The 20,553-nt window shown below is 44.4% G+C and overlaps 5 non-coding genes across 5 annotated transcripts; all 5 read left to right on the top strand.

Annotated features, from left to right (window-relative positions):
- Positions 1–14,278: 14,278 nt before the first annotated feature.
- On the top strand, positions 14,279–14,353 carry Trnas-cga (transfer RNA serine (anticodon CGA)). The gene has a single exon. It is a non-coding gene; the product is annotated as a tRNA-Ser (tRNA).
- A 225-nt stretch (positions 14,354–14,578) lies between these two features.
- Trnas-cga (transfer RNA serine (anticodon CGA)) lies at positions 14,579–14,653 on the top strand. Its single transcript has one exon. It is a non-coding gene; the product is annotated as a tRNA-Ser (tRNA).
- Positions 14,654–14,879: 226 nt separating this feature from the next.
- On the top strand, positions 14,880–14,954 carry Trnas-cga (transfer RNA serine (anticodon CGA)). Its single transcript has one exon. It is a non-coding gene; the product is annotated as a tRNA-Ser (tRNA).
- Positions 14,955–15,180: 226 nt separating this feature from the next.
- Trnas-cga (transfer RNA serine (anticodon CGA)) lies at positions 15,181–15,255 on the top strand. Its single transcript has one exon. It is a non-coding gene; the product is annotated as a tRNA-Ser (tRNA).
- Positions 15,256–15,480: 225 nt separating this feature from the next.
- Positions 15,481–15,555, top strand: Trnas-cga (transfer RNA serine (anticodon CGA)). Its single transcript has one exon. It is a non-coding gene; the product is annotated as a tRNA-Ser (tRNA).
- Positions 15,556–20,553: the final 4,998 nt, after the last annotated feature.

Genomic DNA, 20,553 nt, shown 5'->3' with positions numbered 1-20,553 from the left:
AAGACCGAAGAACGATGGAAGAATACAGTCTCTCTCCCTTTTATAAAGAAAGTAACGGATCAGTTGGAAAGATTTTAAGTAAACATGATATTAGACCTGTTTTCAGACCAACGAAGGAAATTTGTTATGTTCTCCAGTCTGTAAAAGATAAACACCCTCCTCTGCCAGCCAGTGGCGTATATAAAATTCCGTGTACATGAGGTAAAGTTTATATTGGAACAACAAAGAGAAACGTAAGTACACGGTTAAAAGAACACAGAAGTCTTCGCCGATTACGGAAAACAAACAAATCGGCTGTAGCAGAACACGCTTCTTAGTCAGAAAATCTTAAAGTGAAGGTTTCCGAAACAAAAATTTTATATACGACGACGAACTATTACCCACAGCTTTGTAGAGAAGCAATTGAAATATATAAACATAGGGATATTTGTAATCCGAAAGAAGAGACCATAAAACTTAGTGATATTTGAACAGTAGCACTACACAATTGCTAGACAGTTTTATCTGTCCAGAATGAGATTTTCACTCTGCAGCGGAGTGTGCGCTGATATGAAACTTCCTGGCAGATTAAAACTGTGTGCCCCACCGAGACTTGAACTAGGGACCTTTGCCTTTCGTGGGCAAGTGCTCTACCATCTGAGCTGTCGAATCACGGTTCACGGCCGGTACTCACAGCTTTACTTCTTACAGTATCTCGTCTCCTACCTTCCAAACTTTACAGAAGCTCTCCTGCGAACCTTGCAGAACTAGCACTCCTCAAAGAAAGGATATAGTGGAGACATGGCTTAGCCACAGCCTGGGGGATGTTTCGACAATGAGATTTTCACTCTGCAGCGGAGTGTGCGCTGATATGAAACTTCCTGGCAGATTAAAACTGTGTGCCCGACCGAGACTCGAACTCGGGACCTTAGCTTTTCGCGGGCAAGTGCTCTAACATCTTTTTTATTTTTATTTTTATTTTTTTCCATATGAGATAGGTGAGTGACGAAGTAAATGTATACAAGTAAATAAAATCGCTTCTTTTGGGGTTATGGAAAGGAAATAGTTCCGCTACATTCTTCCATCATTGTGCGGGAGCGATTTTTATAGGAGAGCCAGGCGTACTTCAGCCTGATGGCGTCTCATGGGTGCGTCAACAACCTATTACTTCTGCGACACGAGTGCAAAGGGTAAACGAAATAGCCACCTTGTTGGTGTAAAATGAATGAGAAGCTTAATAGATAATAATAAAAAAAAGGAATCCTGTGGTTGAACAAAATGTCGTTTGATCGTTCTTCAGCTCTGTCGGTGAGACAATGTTCGGTTCAAGAAATCTGCGTAGTTGTCTTTGTATTTCATTTGTCGTTCGAGCTTTTGATGTTCTGTCATCAGGTACATCCAATAATCTGCTTCACTTTTCGTCATAGCCGTTGAGATGTAATGGACTGTCAGTTCTTTGAGCCAGTTGGCTGACCTTCTTTTAGTGTTAGGATATGGCACGTCATCAGGCAGAAGGACGTCTGTCGGTGAAATCGTGTTAGGTGACGTACGGAGCACATGTGCTAGTTTTTCCCTGAAGAGATTCCACACGTCTTTCACATCGTCACAGACGAAGCGATGTTCTGCAGTGTCGACGACATTGCAGCTGGAACAGTTTCGTGTGTGTGCCAGACGTATCGCGTGCAGTTTGGAGTTGGTTGGGATTTTTCTATTGACTGCGAGGTACCACGTCGATCGCACATTGGATGGTAGATGGGGGTCAGATATGTTGTTCCATATGTTTTTCCAATTATAATGTCGAAACTTGTTTTCTATTCGATTGGGCAATTTTCTTTCCAGCAAGGTGTTGTAAACCTCCTTAACCCGATATACGTCCTTCTCCGGTATTCTATGGCGTACATTGCTGTATTCCAACAGAAAACGTTTATAGTGGTACAGCTCGTGGGAGATGTGATCCACATCGATTGGTGGATCTCTGCTGACTGGGGTGATTTCACATAAGTTCACTAGTGTCCGCGATGATCGTTGCAAATATTTATAGGTTTTGCTAACGTATAGCGCTTGCGCTTTAAGGTAGATGTCTGTCAGTTGTAGCCCTCCATTGCGTGTTGGTAGCGTCAAGGTATCATATGAAACCTTAAATATCTGACATCTGCTGACAAAATAACCAAGCGCTGCTTGCATTTGGTGTGCAATGGTTCGTGGCAGAGGCAGCACTTGAGCAACATAGTTGACTTTGGAAGTGATGTATGTATTGGCCAGTTGCACTTTTTGTATTGCATTTAAATTACGCAAGCTGTGTTGTTTTATGCTTGCCCGTAATGTAGCAAGTAATTTTCGATAATAGAGAGTGGCCGTGCGGCGGATATTCCTCGTGTATTCTATTCCAAGGCATTTGATTTTTTCCACAGTGTTGATACGTCCAGCGGCTCTGATCTCTATACCCCGACCAAGACTCATAATACCTGAATTATTGCGGTTGAGTTTAGCTCCTGACGCCATTTCGTAGGTCGCCACAACTTCAAGTACTGTTTCCACCTCGCTTTCGTCAGTCACAAGTACCCCTACATCGTCCGCGTAGGCTTGATATATGATCTTCTGTCCGTGTATATGTAATCTACGGAGTTGCCGAGTCAAGGATACTAAGAGAGGTTCAAGCGCAATCGCGAAAAGCGTCATGGACATTGGGCAACTTTGTCTTACCGAGCTCTGAATATTGATCTGGTGACTGAGTTTGTCCGTTGACACTGATTCTTGACGTGCTATTCGTCAGTATGTTTTTCACGGAGGCTATAGTTTTCTGGGGGAAGTGCATGGATGTCATACACCAGATCAGGTACGAATGATTAACTTTATCAAAAGCTTTTTCAATGTCAAGCGACATCAGAGCACAGCGAATGTTGCAGGCTTCCGATATCCCTGTAATCTCTCTGTAGTCGCATAAGGTCTGAAATATCGTTCTGTCCTTTCCCACACATGTCCGGTAGACTCCTGTCACTGTACGAATAACAGAATTGAACATTTGCATCATGATACGGGCGAAGATTTTATAATCACTATTGAGATGTGTTATGGATCGAAGATTATCCACGGTTTTGCCTCCTGGTGTTTTGGGGACTAAGACCACTGTACCTTCACAGAATTCCTTCGGAAGGTCAGCGTCGGCATTTAGTATTTCATTGCATACGAGTGTCAATTTAGCAATTATTTGTTCGCGAAAAGTTTGATAAAATTCGGCGGGTAGCCCATCTGGTCCAGGTGATTTGTTCTTTGGGCTCTTCGAGATGGCATCTTCGGCGTCTTCGTCCGTTATTCTCGCTGCGACCACATCAGCTTCTTCTGGAGTGAGTCGCTCTGTCGTCCTAGCAGTGAGAGCTTGCTGCGTTGTTTCATCTGTCTGTGTATTGGCCAGCAATTCACTAAAGTGTCGATGGATCTCGTTTCGTATTGCAGCTGTCAAGAGTCTCCGATCCGAAGTTTTGAGTTCCGTCAGAATTTTCCGTTTTTGTCTTTTGTTCTCTTGTAGAATGTGGTACATCGATGTTGTTTCTTCTCGTGTACCGTTGTGCAGACGCGTTCGTATTTCACAGCCTTCGAGATGGTGTCTCTGCAGGTTGAGCAATTTTGCTTTTATTCTGTTGATTTGCCCATAATTTGTTATGACTGTAGCATCACGAACGCACAAGTCTCTCAGACATCTGAAGTAAAAGTCTACTGTCTGCTTCCGCCAGGCGACTTTTTCACGGAAGTAAGTTTTCATTGTCTTTATTATTGCGAGCTTCGCGCAGTTTAGCAACCAATTCAGCGCCGTGCCGTACAAGTGGAACTTCCTTTCACATTCTGCCCAAGTGGTGTGGAAGGCGGCGTGACATCCAGGATCCGAAAGATGAGTAACGTTTAGCTTCCACTGACCTCTCGCCCTGTAAGTGCTTTGTTTCTCTAAATTTACCGTACATATGTACGCGATATGATCAGAGAAAATCGTGGGCCATAGCTCGGACTGTAAAACGTGTCTCCTTAAATTGGATGTTGCGTAAATCCTGTCGATACGACTGGCAGAATGGCTGGTGATATAGGTGAAACCGAGACTCGAACTGGCAGAAGTAAAGCTGTGAGTACCGGGCGTGAGTCGTGTTTCGGTAGCTCAGATGGTGGAGCACTTGCCCGCGAAAGGCAAAGGTCCCGAGTTCGAGTCTCGGTCGGGCACACAGTTTTAATCTGCCAGGAAGTTTCATATCAGCGCACACTCCGCTGCAGAGTGAAAATCTCATTCTGGAAACATCCCCCAGGCTGTGGCTAAACAATGTCCCCACTATATCCTTTCTTTGACGAGTGCTAGTTATGCATGGTTCGCAGGAGAGCTTCTGTGAAGTTTGGAAGGTAGGAGACGAGATACTGGCAGAAGTAAAGCTGTGAGTACCGGCCGTGGGTCGTGTTTCGGTAGCTCAGATGATCATTCTCGCTTCGCGCGTCGGGCGACTAGGTCGTGCTCTTAGTTCCGCCTCTACCGTAGCGCAGCGTGTTTTCCTCCTGTCAGTTTAGTGCCGTGTTGGTCTCCGTGCGCGTCGCATCGCTGGTTGTCGGCTGGTGTTTGGTGTTCGTGCGGCCCTTCCTGTCGCGGCGTCGTCTCTCGCCGTGATGTCCACCATGGTTCCCACGAAAGTTCCGCGTACAGGTACAGTCAGTTTTACCTTTGACAAATCCACGCGTCACGTCCAGCCCGGTTCTTTGGAGATACATGACTGGTTAGTCGATACAGTTAAGGTCACTACTGATCAGGTGCATACCGCATATTTCGACAGCGAATTATATGTGTTTTTTGTTAAGTTTCTTGACCCGCTCCAGGTTGATAGGCTACTTTCTCGTCATGGTTCTCAGGTACCCTTTACGCACCGTGATGGTTCCACTAGTATGGTTCTCTCGGCAAATGCAGAAGTGGTATATACGAATGTTCGGGTATTTAACCTTCCGCCCGAGGTTGACGACTCTTTTCTGAAGTCCGTTTTGCTTCCTTATGGGGACGTACGCCATATTCGAAAGGAACGCTGGTCTGCTCATCACCGCTTACAGGTATATAGTGGTATTCGGTCGGTGGAAATGGTGGTCAAAAAACCTATTCCTTCTCACCTACAGGTATGTGGTTATAGGGTCCATATCACGTACAGTGGCCAGGAAGGAACATGTTATTATTGTAATGAAACTGGTCATTTCCGTACTAATTGTCCGCGGCGTGTGGTGGTATTAAAACCTACATACGAACAGCGTAAAAAATTGACTTTAGCTGATCTTCTCCCGCAAGGATCTCGGACTGAATCGCTCACTGTTACTGAGGGACGCAGTGATCCGTTGCCCGACAACGGCCGCGATTTTCCCCCGTTGTCCTTGAGTAGGGATGTTGCTGCCCATAATTCCGATGTTCCCGCGCTGATTTCTCACAACAAACGTCGGCGAACACAGGATGATCCTTATTGGCTCGCCCTTCCGATGGGCCTCCGGTAAAGGACTCTCTTTCTCAGTCGGAAATCGTGGATGAGGAAGCCACAGGTGCTATCACGCCTTTGCAGAAGCTCCCTGACACCTTATCTGACGTTGTTCCTGCTACCGCGGCAGACTCTTCGGAGACGCCCGTGACGGAACCTGCTTCTGGTTGCCACGTGTCTTCTCCGGTGCTCTCTGACACTTCTCCTATTGACTCTGTTTCGCATCCCCCTTCTGGAATTTCTGTCGCCCCCTCTGGGTCACAGCCTCCTCCCATCAAACAACTGATTGATTCTCCAGAGCCAGTGGATCCCGTTGTTATTCACCAACTGTCCCACCGTGAACCCACGTTTGCGGACGAGTGGGATGTAGAGGCCTCTCTCTCGCAATCTGACACGGAATGTCTACATGATGCTCCTACGCAGCCGAACGCTGCAGCGTCGGCACCGCGGAGCCGCAGTCGAATCCGTAAACAGCCACGGAGAACCGCGTCACGGCCGAAGAAAAAGCAGTGGGAAGATGAGGGATCTGTTTCGTAGTTTTTCTCTCTGTGGTTCAGCGCTTGTTTCTGGTATGATTACTTGTATGCTGCTCCGTCAGCTGACGGCTCTCTACCGATTTTTGTTTTTCTTTCTAGGTTGAAGTTCCATGCAAGCATATACATTTCTTACTCTGAATATTAACAGAATATGTTCTGAGCTTCGGCTCGCCGCTTTGCGACAGTTTATCTATCAGTCTGGGGCAGATGTTGTTTTTTTACAGGAAGTCCTATTCGACCAGTTTTCCATTCCTGGGTTCTCGACGTTTTTTAATGTCGCATCCGAACTTTCTACGGGCACTGCCTTGTTTTATAGAGAAGGCATTCCGTTGATGAATTTCGAAGTACTTGACAGTGGAAGGGGGATCGGGTGCACGTTTTATGATCTCAGTTTACTCCTTCTTTATGCCCCTTCTGGTTCGGGATGTACTACCGCACGCTCGAGTTTCTATAAAGAAGAAGTCATTTACCTGCTTCGTAAATCCCCGACAAAGATAATTTTAGGTGGGGACTTCAATTGTGTTCTACGGCCGGTAGATCAGTCTCCTAATTTTAATTTCAGTAAAGAACTCGACGACCTTGTGCGCTCCTTGCACCTGCGTGACGTGTGGGTTTCTCGCTATCCTACACTTGTGCGACATACCTACTTTACTCCCACGTCTAGCAGTCGCCTCGATCGCTTTTACCTTTCCGATTCCTTGTGTGGGCAACTTCTGGCTGTTGATGTGATACCAGCCTGTTTTACTGATCATTGCGCTGTAGCCGTTACGTTTAATTACGAGCGACAACCGGTAAAATTGTTTCGTCCTCCTTGGATGCTCAATATCGCGTATTTGCAAGATACCTCCCTTGGTATCGTCCTGGAGGACATTTGGACTCGTTGTTCTCGTACTATGGACCGGTACCCGTCTATCGTGGCATGGTGGACACTGTATGCAAAACCTCACATCCGTAGGGCTCTCATGCGTTTTGGGGCTGCGAAGGTGGCAGAAGATCGACGAACGCAAGAATTTTACTATTCTGTCTTACGTCAACTGTACGATAGTGCTACGCATGCTCCCCTCCGGGTTACTGATATACAGCGCATCAAAGCCAAATTGCTGCAGCTCAAACGCATTCAAATGGAGGGCCTGCGGACGAGGTCTCAACCACGTTCCCTTCTACAAGAGGAACTGACGTCACTCTACCATCTAGTCCGTTTACGGTCGCGCCGGAAACGTGGGTGCCTTCCCTCCCTCACAACCGCTGGCGGCCGCGTGTTCACCTCTCACCGTGACATTTCTGACTTCGTTTACACCTATTTTACTGATCTGTACGATACTCATGTCCCGGCGGAAACCTCTCTTGACGACTTTACCTCCTTGCTGCCTCGCGTCGTCACTCCTCAATTAAACGACGCCTTTCTGCGTCCCTTTCAGAAGGATGACATATATGATGTTGTTGCAGGATCGCAGTCCCGCAAGTCGCCTGGATTAGATGGTATTCCTAAGGAGTTCTATGTTCAATTTTGGCCGCTCATTGGTGACACCTTAACGTCAATGGTAAATGAAGTGATGCGGGGAGTCTCACTTCCTGCTCCTTTTCAGGAAGGCAGAATGGTCCTCCTCCCGAAATCCACAGGTCGACCGGCAATTGATTCCCTCCGTCCTATTACTCTCCTTAACTTTGATTATAAACTTGTCGCTCGAGCAATTAATATCCGTCTCTCTAAGCTGCTCGATACCATTATTGCCGCCCACCAAAGCTGTGTGCCTGGACGCACGATACTGACTTCCGTTCTCGAATGTCGCGATGTAATCTCGGTGGCGGCTGCCGCTAATATCCCAGGGGCTTTGCTTTTTCTTGATTTCCAAAAAGCGTTCGATCGCGTCAGCCATGATTTTTTATCGAGAGTGCTCACCGCTGTCGGCTTTAATAATGATGCTCGACAAGTCTTAACTAATCTTTTTACCGGTATCAGTGTCTCGGTGATTGTGAACGGTCACCCTACCCCCCGGATATCGATCAGACGGGGGTTACCCCAGGGAAGCCCCTTATCCATGTCACTTTTTGTTCTATCCTTAGAGCCCTTACTTCGCCATCTCACCATGCACTTACGTGGCTGGAATATATTGGGGGAAATTTTTACAGTCCGTGCATACACCGATGACGTCATGGTTTTAGTACGACATGCCGAGGATATACCGCGGCTTAAGGATACCTTGGATTCATTTTGTGGTCTTGCTGGTGCTCGCATTAATGATCGCAAATGCACGTTCCTGCCGTTGAGAGGCTTTGATCATGTCGTCATTCCTTGGGCGACGGTTGTCGATCGCCATAAGACCTTGGGGATCATAGTGGATCGTAATCCGATCAAAATGGCGGCACTAAATTGGCGTGAGGTTACGAGTCGTGTTCACGGGGCGATCCTTGAACATGACCGCCGTTCCCTTAGCCTCCTTCACAAGGCACGGGTTTTAGAGACCTATGTCTTCAGTAAAATATACTACGTTGCGCAGGTCTTCCCGCTTCCCGCGATGATGGCCCGCAGGCTGAAACAGCTGTCTAGTCGATTTCTGTGGCGCCGCCATGTCTTCCGTGTCCGGTATGAAGTTGTGGCCAGGCCTCGGAAGCTTGGAGGATTGGGTCTTTCAGATATCAAAGTGAAGACGTCCATCTTATTTGCCCGCCGCAATGTTTTAACCTGTACGCGGGCTCCGCATTCAGTCACCTCTCGTTTACTTTCCCGCCTCCGGCCGGCCAGTCTGACCCCTCCTGTTGATGTTGGACGGATTAATCCTAAATTGCGGCACATTCGTGAATACTTTGTACTTGTCGGTATTCTGGGTGCTGATATACTTTCTATGACGCATATAACTACCAACATGCTACAAATCCGTTGGGGTACAGCATGTTTCCCTTTTTCTGTTGAACTTGCTTCCCCGTCAACGTCATGGAAAACGGTCTGGTCTCATCTTAGTCTTCCCATTTTGCCGATGGAGATTGTTTCAACGTGGTATAAGGTCATTTACCGTCTGATACCTACTGGTCATCGTCTTTTTCGTATTGGCCTTCGTCCGACTGATCAGTGTGAGGAATGTCATCAAACTGACACCTTACTTCACAGGCTAGTTGCTTGCGGACGGGATCATTGGCTCTGGGTCCGCCGTCAATTAGCTTTTCTTACTAGAGGGCCTGAAACCGCATTCCCAGACGACATCTACTTACATCCGGACATCTCTTATTTTCCTCAGACGAAAACGAACACGATTGTTTGGCTCTTGGGTTACTATGTCCATTACGTCATTGAAGGCGGTAATGACCCAGATCCCCGCGTTTTTCACCATTATTTGTCAACTGCGCATTGGAAATGGCAGCGGTTACCACAATACCGAACGCTTTTTGCGAATATGCTTTTTCTTGTGTTTAACCGTCAAGGGGTTGGTTAAGTTCCCCTGTGATTCCTGTTTCTTCCCTGAGCTCGAGTCCCCTCCCTTGTTGTATTTTTTCGTAATTTTTTTTTCTCTCTCTCTTTTGCATGTATATATATACACCCAAAATTCATACGGGTGGGGTAACGGGTTGGTCTTCCCCTTCAGAAGAAATGTTTTATTTGTGTTTCACCTAATTTGTTGATTTTCTTTTTGCAGCTAATATTAAATGATGACTTGACTATGGTTGTCTGAATTCTCGTGAAATATACCAAGTCAATCTGATAATAAAAAAAAAAGTGGTCAAAAATAAAATGGATCAGGTGTCGGACTTCGGATCTGAAGATTACAGGTTCGAATCCTGTCACGCTCGAAAAAAAAAAAAAGATGGTAGAGCACTTGCCCACGAGAGGCAAAGATCCCGAGTTCGAGTCTCGGTCGGGCACACAGTTTTAATCTGCCAGGAAGTTTCAGTTTTATCTGTAACGAGATTACGATCGATAGTTAAGTTTTATCTCTAACAAAGATTATCTGTGCATATCTCGTGTAACTCTGGCCACGCCCACTTTCTACGATATATATAAGTCGCTCTCAGACGTCCGACCCGTCAGTCGGCAAGACTCACCGGTAGAGAAACACCCCTCTGAAGATGTGCAGCGCAGCATTGGACGAAACGTTAGGAGCTGAAGCGTTTCATGGACCACACCCTTACATCCCGGAAGGTTTACCAGAAGATATGCCATCCAGTCGTGTAGCTCTGGAAACTAGATAATGGACGAACCAGTAGAAAAACGCGACTAACGGCAATCACAACATAATCAGCGAATCACCAGTAATATCATTTTTCTCGTAACACATCAACATCTACGTGTACACAAATGTTAACTTAAAATGACTTGACGAACGTCGTCGTTCTGGACCAGTATTCAAACTCAGCACCTATAGCCATTGCTAACTAAGCTAAGTTTTGCATGTTCCTTATTGAGACCGGATCACTAGGCATACATAGACGCGAAGTACAGACGTTTGCACCAGTATAAGTTATCAATTCTGATCCTGAAAATAAGTAATGAAAATATTTGTACTGAACTGGGAATCCTGTCATAACAGTTACCGTCCTGGGAACTACCACCAACGACGGTTAATATGGTATCATTCACAAGGAACAACGTGTGCTCATGTTTAAAATTGAAAGGCCATCATATAAAGCTTGTGACAGTAATGCGAACCCAGCTCCTAATCGGATTGTTAACAAAGTACAATCATGCTCAAAAGTATCCCAACGGCCTTGATTGCATTTCGCCTAATTCCCATGCAACCCACATAACGCAGCTGTCTAGCAGGTCCTCTAATCGCCCCTTGATACAGTCGTTTGACTATTGAAAATGGTTCCAACGTGTCATCACTAGAGAACAGTGCTCTGTATCGCAATAACTCAGGATGTAAAGTAATACCACGATACAGCAAATATCAGGCAACACCTCATGACAGACAAGACTGTCCTTAAGGCTTGTAAGCTCGCATTTATTGCAATAACAGACATACCTGAAATGTTAGCAGTCTCATTATTACCTCAGATAGGTAATGCACGTAGTAACTTCGTCGTATTCACGATTCCCTCTTCAAAGTAACATACCTTATATGTTATTTAACACAAAATGTCATTAAAAATTTACGTTATTCACGAGCAGCTAGTTGAGAATATATATGAACTTCAAATGACATGACGAACTGACTCGTCCTGCATATGCATTCAAACTAAGGTCATGCAAACTAAGCTTTCGTGACTAACGGAAATTAACAGTCATTCCTGACTAGGCATAAACAGAGTGATATACCTCGCTTTTAGACAGTATCAGTTAACAAATATCAACTTTAAATTACGTAACGTAAACATTTTTAACGGTCTCTAATTCCTACCCAGCACCTATTGTCCGTGTTAACGAACTACGAGAGATGTTAAATACTGCTTCTTCACAAGTAACTTACTTGAAATGTAGTGAGGTAAACTTTGTGTTGGACAGGGATTCGAACCAAGAACCTAATCGGATTGTTATCGAAGCACAATCAACTTTGACAATTCGGATTTTCTAGGCAGAAGCTAGATGTATTAACTAAAAAGCACGAGACGAAACATTAATTTTTTTCCTTTGTAGGACTCCAACCCGGCACATATCTCTGTTATATTCTAGAGAAAAGGAACGTTAAGTAGGGTATGTTACACCTGCAGCGACATGTGAGCATGTTTGAACTAGAATAATATGGCGAACTGTTCAGTGCTCACTGAGAATCGAACCCCAAACATATCATTGTTGACTACACACAAAGAGACAACACTTACCTAATTTTTCTCCACCAGCAGCACGGAATACCATCTTTGAACTCACAGTGATCTCGCAAATAGTTCTGCGTCTCACTAGGAGTCAAAAACGTCCGATATCGTTAGAGTTCACAATGAGTGAAAATGCATTAATAATAAAAATTATTATCTACCAGCAGATAGGTGTTCTCATGCTAGAGCTTGATAATACATAGTAAAATGTTTAGTGCTGGGCCAGGATTCCAACCCGTTCACGCGCAGTATGTGGAGATGTTGAGGAATTGCAATTTTGAACAACAAGTTGCAGTCGAGCTGTATTGTCACGAAGCGATTAAATTCCGCGTTAAGGGCGGTGTGAGTAGCAATCCCAGTTCAGAACCAATTTTATCGACATACAGAAGCTCAAATAAAAGACGGAATAAGTTTCCTGTGACCATACACAGAGTTTGTTTCGTCACTAGAAATAAATAACTAGTGTAAGAAAAGTTACTGGTGATAAAGTTCCTACATGTCGCCACTCGTTTCTTTACTGTGGTTTCACCTAACGTCTACTTGGTAGAGATGGAATATCATGTTTAATGTGATTTTCAGACCACAATGCCATTATACCTTCTTCAGTTTGCGTCGCCAGAAGAGAATAGAATCTGCCTCTCCCTATCAAAAAACATCGGCAGAAGATGGAACCTAACCGAGACGAACATCATATGGAACTATCATCAGTCCAACAGACCACCAAACCCTCTTCACTATTACTCATTTCTCTATCATAGCACCGATGCGGCACACAAGATGAGAATTCTGACACACGGCTACCTGTAGTGATTTGCAGGATGTTCAGTACATTCATTTACTTGGTTGACCGAATCGCCATGAACTAGCTGCCTTGGCTACCCAGGGCATACATTCGACACTATTTTGTAATCACCGACATAAAATAACGTAACTGTCACCTACACAGAACTGCCAACAGTGTAGGATGCAGAAATTTAAATAGGAAGTGTTCCTTACCCTTTGAGCTACTCTATTGCGTTATCTGTTTGTTGAAAACATCGTGCAGTGCAAAAGAAATGCTGTAACTGTCTGTCGCTCAGAAGTCAATATCCGGCTATATGCATTATCTCACAGCACTGTGGAATGCCGAAGTTCTGGAAGAATTGTTGTTCACTTCCATAGGTGCTACGTCACAGATAGTAGCGTAACGGTAAGCGTCTCGCACTGTTAATAAGACGTCGCTTGTTCTATTACATTCGCTACTACATTTGTTTAAAGCGCAATTCTGCTCTCTTCTGAAGTTATCAATTTAATGGAACTTTGAATATAATTCTCTTCACTCCTCAACCCAAAATAGTCGCATGTGGAAAAATGGCAAACTTATGCTTCATTTTGTTCTTTTCAGGTTTAATAGACGGCCAAGCAGCAGATGTGTCTCGAAGCTTTTGTATTATGTATGGGGAGAGCGAATCGTGCCAAAATAGTCTGAAAAGTGAAACTTCCTGGCAGATTAAAACTGTGTGCCCGACCGAGACTCGAACTCGGGACCTTTGCCTTTCGCGGGCAAGTGCTCTACCAACTGAGCTACCGAAGCACGACTCACGCCCGGTACTCACAGCTTTACTTCTGCCAGTATCCGTCTCCTACCTTCCAAACTTTACAGAAGCTCTTCTGCGAAACATGCAGAACTAGCACTCCTGAAAGAAAGGATATAGCGGAGACATGGCTTAGCCACAGCCTGGGGGATGTTTCCAGAATGAGATTTTCACTCTGCAGCGGAGTGTGCGCTGATATGAAACTTCCTGGCAGATTAAAACTGTGTGCCCGACCGAGACTCGAACTCGGGACCTTTGCCTTTCGCGGGCAAGTGCTCTACCAACTGAGCTACCGAAGCACGACTCACGCCCGGTACTCACAGCTTTACTTCTGCCAGTATCCGTCTCCTACCTTCCAAACTTTACAGAAGCTCTTCTGCGAAACATGCAGAACTAGCACTCCTGAAAGAAAGGATATAGCGGAGACATGGCTTAGCCACAGCCTGGGGGATGTTTCCAGAATGAGATTTTCACTCTGCAGCGGAGTGTGCGCTGATATGAAACTTCCTGGCAGATTAAAACTGTGTGCCCGACCGAGACTCGAACTCGGGACCTTTGCCTTTCGCGGGCAAGTGCTCTACCAACTGAGCTACCGAAGCACGACTCACGCCCGGTACTCACAGCTTTACTTCTGCCAGTATCCGTCTCCTACCTTCCAAACTTTACAGAAGCTCTTCTGCGAAACATGCAGAACTAGCACTCCTGAAAGAAAGGATATAGCGGAGACATGGCTTAGCCACAGCCTGGGGGATGTTTCCAGGAAGTTTCATATCAGCGCACACTCCGCTGCAGAGTGAAAATCTCATTCTGGAAACATCCCCCAGGCTGTGGCTAAGCCATGTCTCCGCTATATCCTTTCTTTCAGGAGTGCTAGTTCTGCATGTTTCGCAGAAGAGCTTCTGTAAAGTTTGGAAGGTAGGAGACGGATACTGGCAGAACTAAAGCTGCGAGTACCGGGCGTGAGTCGTGCTTCGGTAGCTCAGTTGGTAGAGCACTTGCCCGCGAAAGGCAAAGGTCCCGAGTTCGAGTCTCGGTCGGGCACACAGTTTTAATCTGCCAGGAAGTTTCATATCAGCGCACACTCCGCTGCAGAGTGAAAATCTCATTCTGGAAACATCCCCCAGGCTGTGGCTAAGCCATGTCTCCGCTATATCCTTTCTTTCAGGAGTGCTAGTTCTGCATGTTTCGCAGAAGAGCTTCTGTAAAGTTTGGAAGGTAGGAGAAGGATACTGGCAGAAGTAAAGCTGTGAGTACCGGGCGTGAGTCGTGCTTCGGTAGCTCAGTTGGTAGAGCACTTGCCCGCGAAAGGCAAAGGTCCCGAGTTCGAGTCTCGGTCGGGCAAACAGTTTTAATCTGCCAGGAAGTTTCATATCAGCGCACACTCCGCTGCAGAGTGAAAATCTCATTCTGGAAACATCCCCCAGGCTGTGGCTAAGCCATGTCTCCGCTATATCCTTTCTTTCAGGAGTGCTAGTTCTGCATGTTTCGCAGAAGAGCTTCTGTAAAAATTTGGAAGGTAGGAGTCGGATACTGGCAGAAGTAAAGCTGTGAGTACCGGGCGTGAGTCGTGCTTCGGTAGCTCAGTTGGTAGAGCACTTGCCCGCGAAAGGCAAAGGTCCCGAGTTCGAGTCTCGGTCGGGCACACAGTTTTAATCTGCCAGGAAGTTTCATATCAGCGCACACTCCGCTGCAGAGTGGAAATTCTCATTCTGGAAACATCCCCCAGGCTGTGGCTAAGCCATGTCTCCGCTATATCCTTTCTTTCAGGAGTGCTAGTTCTGCATGTTTCGCAGAAGAGCTTCTGTAAAGTTTGGAAGGTAGGAGACGGATACTGGCAGAAGTAAAGCTGTGAGTACCGGGCGTGAGTCGTGCTTCGGTAGCTCAGTTGGTAGAGCACTTGCCCGCGAAAGGCAAAGGTCCCGAGTTCGAGTCTCGGTCGGGCACACAGTTTTAATCTGCCAGGAAGTTTCATATCAGCGCACACTCCGCTGCAGAGTGAAAATCTCATTCTGGAAACATCCCCCAGGCTGTGGCTAAGCCATGTCTCCGCTATATCCTTTCTTTCAGGAGTGCTAGTTCTGCATGTTTCGCAGAAGAGCTTCTGTAAAGTTTGGAAGGTAGGAGACGGATACTGGCAGAAGTAAAGCTGTGAGTACCGGGCGTGAGTCGTGCTTCGGTAGCTCAGTTGGTAGAGCACTTGCCCGCGAAAGGCAAAGGTCCCGAGTTCGAGTCTCGGTCGGGCACACAGTTTTAATCTGCCAGGAAGTTTCATATCAGCGCACACTCCGCTGCAGAGTGAAAATCTCATTCTAGTCTGAAAAGTATTTTCTACATTTGCTGTCTGCTGGTAGTGGCATTTTATTCTTCTTCAAATCTTGTTTGACAGCTTTAACTCAGAACATGTTTTCTACATGCATGTAATCAATAAACTGCATGTGCATTGTCAGACTGTTATAGATAACATCAGAGACTTCGCATATATCGTTGATGATTAATTTCTCTCTCATCTTTAGTATTGTTTTAACAAATCTAAAAGCAACCTTACGATAACTGTGCACTGTATTGTAATAGATGAAATAAAACTACCTGTGGTAACCTTACGACGAAAGTAAGTCTGTTTTAACTAAACTTAGTTTCTGTGCAGAAGCCTCCGCTATCTGCACGAATTAGTAAAGCACTATTCACGTCGATTTTGATTATGTTTGTGTTTAAAATGTATGGTGTGTCATACTCAATAGCAATGCCAACGTGTCGTTTCACACATAAAGTTACGTATTCCTAGAAACCCAAAATTTGCTTGTCAGCAGCGGAAAGAGGCTTTACCTGTTGTGCAGCATTGTAAGTTTTCACCATTTCACTATGAGCTGAATGTATTTTCTTACGATTTGCCTATGGATGTTTGATCTGATTGCTTTCAGCTCTTACACAGAAGGGATAAAAATAGTCACATTGAGCGTGTCTGGAACCGCGAACTATAACTTTCGCGTTTTTACGCGTCAGCACGTCAACACATAGCTAGCGGATACATATGGTTTGCGCCTTCCTGTTACGAGGCCAATAGTGGCTAGAACTCGTAGACCGCTATTTACAGGACGAGATGAGTTGTAATTTCCACGTTCAATGGCTTTGCTGGGTTGAGAACCGTAATTCTACAATCTTCTGTTACACCTCAAGCGATAACAACTCACATTATTCAATGGAAATTACACGAGAAATCAAGTTAACTTTGAGGCTTAATTTCGTACACACCAGGAAGTAACTCGTCGATCACAGAATTGCCAACATACCTTGCGTTGTTGCCAAATCTCAGTTACTTTAACAGCAGGAAGAAGACGAGCGATGTGATCCCACAGAAGGCTGGGAAGTGACCATAGCTGGCGCCTCAGAGACGCGGCTGCTACGGCCTGGAATACGTAAAGCGTCTGATTCGCATTTCTGTAACTAGGTTTAGGGGTTTAGGGTGTGGAGCTTAGTTGCTGATAATACTCAGAACTGGCTGCTACTAAGCATCATAAATCAGTAACTCTCATAGTTGTTTCTACAATTCTTTCGTAACTGCACTCAAAACTAAGAAACTCATTCACGGACGTTTTCGTGCCTCGCCGTCAGTCGAGCACAATAAATAAATAAAAATAAAAAGAGAATGTGTGTGTGTGTCTGTTTGTGTGTGCGTGTGTGTGTGTGTGTGTGTGTGAGAGAGAGAGAGAGAGAGAGAGAGAGAGAGAGAGAGAGAGAGAGAGAGGGAGTGAGAAAGAGAGAGGGGGAATAAAAAATTGTTGTAATGAAATTGAATAGTGGTATGTAAAGAAATGTTTCATTAAAATGAATCGTTCCACATCACTACGAAATGTCGTATTCATGATCTACGGAACAAGTATTAATCTAATCTAATCATATCATATAGCTGACTATCCATGAAGAGTCATGAAGTACCGAAATTTTCGCCTATATCAGTAACCAAATCTAAACTTGAAAATAAAATAGCGGGACTCCTATCAAGACCCTTCCATTCCTGTTAACTGACCATGAAAGAGGTCTGATACACCTCAATTCAGAAGTAACGAAGTGTGTATGAATTTAAAGACGAAGCGCATGATGTGAAGTTCTGCGACGGAGATACGTACCCAAGACGTAATCGGATTGTTAACTAAGTAAAATCAAATGTTACGTATCGGTTTTTCTTGCCAGCTGCTAGGCGTTTAATGTAAAATAAGGACACAAATTGTTGTGCCTGAGCGACAATCGAACCGTTCTCCTATCGTTCTTGTTTACTGTCCACGAGTATTGCTTAAGTATCAATTGCCCACTCACCAACAGTAAGATGTGTGCGTGTTTGTCCAGAAATTGTTGGTAACATGAACAGATATTAAAAATGCACGTTAATTTTCACTAGCAGGCTGATGTGCACATGATAGGGCTTGAAATGTAATTTTGAATATTTTTGTAATGGATCAGGATTCGGACCCACATATTTACCTTTGGAGGAGACCTAGAGAAGACTGCAGTCTTGGGAAAAGGAATGAAATGATTGAACTGTACTGTTCCGAGAGATACTGATCCTCGAAATAGGAGATACGAATTCGAATCACAGTCCCGCACCAAATTTTTCAACGTCTCTATTTCAATCAAGTACAAGTAAAGTAAGAGCCCTGTTCCTTTAGACGGCTATCAGTTCATCAAATAAAATAAAATATTCTAAGCTAAGTAAGTTTACTGGTGACAGTATTTCTGTTTTCCCTGACCTCCACCTATGTCATTTTCCAACGTAAACCGGCTCTGCCCAGTTTGGAATGAAGGGACGTGATGTTTAATGCGGATTCTCGATTATAACAGCTTTCTTTTGAGGTTACCAGGGGTAAAGTAAATCTGTTTGTGCCTCTCCAAAGTAAATACCTGAACCCACTCACTGCACTTGTGATAGTTCGTTCCACCAGACCATTGTTGCCACATTTCTCCGCCCCAAGAGTGTGCTGTAAACTAGTCACTGTGGGAGAAGAAACGCGAGTCTATTTAATGGTTAAGTAGAAGCAAGCTTCTGACGTGGAGATTATGCTATTCTCGTGTCAGCAGGATGTAAAGGCCCTTCTTGGCGTCATAGGCTCGATTTGAAGCCATTTTAAAATTTACACTAATTCGGAAATTTCTTAGTTCCAGAAAATCCACTGTGAAGTGTGAAGTTGCCGGATAATTCGATTATCACCGTCATTATTACTATCCTTTTCTTCATAACGCTGCTGGAACACATGTGCTTGAAGATCATTTAAGTCCTTTTGGTCATTATAGAAGTAGTTTCTTTCCCTGCCTACGGAGTCCTTTTCATGTTAATATCAAACATCAACAATTACTCGTAAATCACATTAAAACTAAAGTAACTGATGAAGACGTTACTTGATGACGAAAACGCGCTGCCCTTCTTCATTTATTTGTGCCTAGAAATGGCTGTCGAATACTGCCAAACCAAAAGCCAAGAGATCTAATGCCTTCCAATATACGTCGCTGTTCGTTCTTTCATATGATTTGGTCGACGTGACCTGTTTCAAGTTCTGTATGACAGAGAATGTTTTAGAAAATCAGTTGTTTTCCATTGCGATAAACAGAAATATTTTCATTCTAACCTTACCAAGTCCAAAATTTTCGCAATATTAGTTCAAATTCAATATTCGCTTCCATAATGTAAGGAAATTATTTCACAGTTGCAAAACCCGCTTTCGACTCACTGTCCTTTCACTTAATTGCTGACCATAAATTCTAGCTCAAAGTGACGCCCGTTATGTAACCTAATGTAGCGAAGACTGTTTGCCAGTGCTCTTCCTCACCTGAAAATATGCAATTCACTCATTGGACTCCATAAGTACACTGTAACAGTAATGTCTGTGTGTATGCAATGCATACCGATTGTAGAATTTAGTGGTGCTCTCTCTTCCACTTCCGTGTACAATATGCCTTACCTAAACTGGCCCTTTATCATTACAGGCCCTGGGCAGTGCAACATCATATTGACAACAGTATTGTGTTTATACTGACAACCTCATTGCTTGTTTTACCCGATTTTGTAATCATTTAAGAAAGACAACATGACCTTCGAGTGGGAAACACTTCGTCCCCCTTTTCCTTCTGTGAAAATTGTCAGTAAGCTTTTCGCCTTCGAACCAGCGAAATGCGGCAGAGTACGGCTTGTAAACCATTTACAAACCACGATTTAATGCCGTTAACACAATTTCTTTAAACATTGGCGTAGCTGAAGTAATTTAGTTTCTTCTTAAATCGTCTTATGCAGCAACGTTCACAGATATCTGAAATAGGAAAAGCTCTTTATCAAGGTACCAAGGTTGTAAAACAAACTTCCCACAGTTTGTGTCAGGTTGAACTTTTCGTCTGATAGCATTGCGTAAGTATTTTGTGTAAGAAGTATTAAAGTAGTGTTTCTGTAGCTGTGGGAATCATTGGTAGAAAACGAGTTTCACACCAATGGGTACAGTACCGATAAATATTCAAAATGGTACTAACCTAAGTCCGCGTTCATCCACAAACGTATTTGTAATATTTAAGCTAGACTAGGTATCCTTGTCATCCTTGAGTGGGCATTGGAAGGCGTTTACACACACGTATACGAGGGTAATCACAAAGGTAAGGTCTCCTAAGGGACACACAAGTGCCAACGCAGGCACAAACGAGAGATCCTTAATTTTAATGGCAAGCAGAAACCACAGTGTTGGCTGCATGGTGGAAAGGTGATAAAGAGCAAGAGTAGGGATACGAAGGTCTCAGGTTCGATCCCTCACCAGTCCCTCGATTTTTATGTGCCGTTTTATACATATTTTCACTGAGGCAGTGTTTGTTGATGTGAAAAATGCTGAGTTGCACTGTGGTCCGAAAGCCACGTTAAATTGTTGGTTACCCTATTAAGTGGCTAGGTAACTCAACTTAAAGGTCGGATGAAAGCAACAGCATACCACCTAGTCCGTGCCTATTAAAGCACTGTGGTGTTCAAACCACTATTGCTACTGAAGACTGCTTTACTTTCTAAGGGTTCCAAAACTAATGATCTTGGGTTATTAACATTTTTGTGTTTTCATGCTGTACCTTTGATACCAGTAAACGTAAGTTCAGGGTTTGTAGGAATACGTCACTTTATTTATGAAATGTCACATTTGCATACCTGTTGAGTATGACACAGCATACCCACATTTGCATACCTGTTGAGTATGACACAGCATACCATTTAAACACAGACCCAATCGA

The sequence above is a fragment of the Schistocerca gregaria genome, chromosome 4 (assembly GCF_023897955.1).
Source record: "Schistocerca gregaria isolate iqSchGreg1 chromosome 4, iqSchGreg1.2, whole genome shotgun sequence".
Lineage (NCBI taxonomy): Eukaryota > Metazoa > Arthropoda > Insecta > Orthoptera > Acrididae > Schistocerca > Schistocerca gregaria.
The sequence above is the reverse complement of the archived record's forward strand: the minus strand, read 5'-3'. Positions and strand labels throughout refer to the sequence as shown.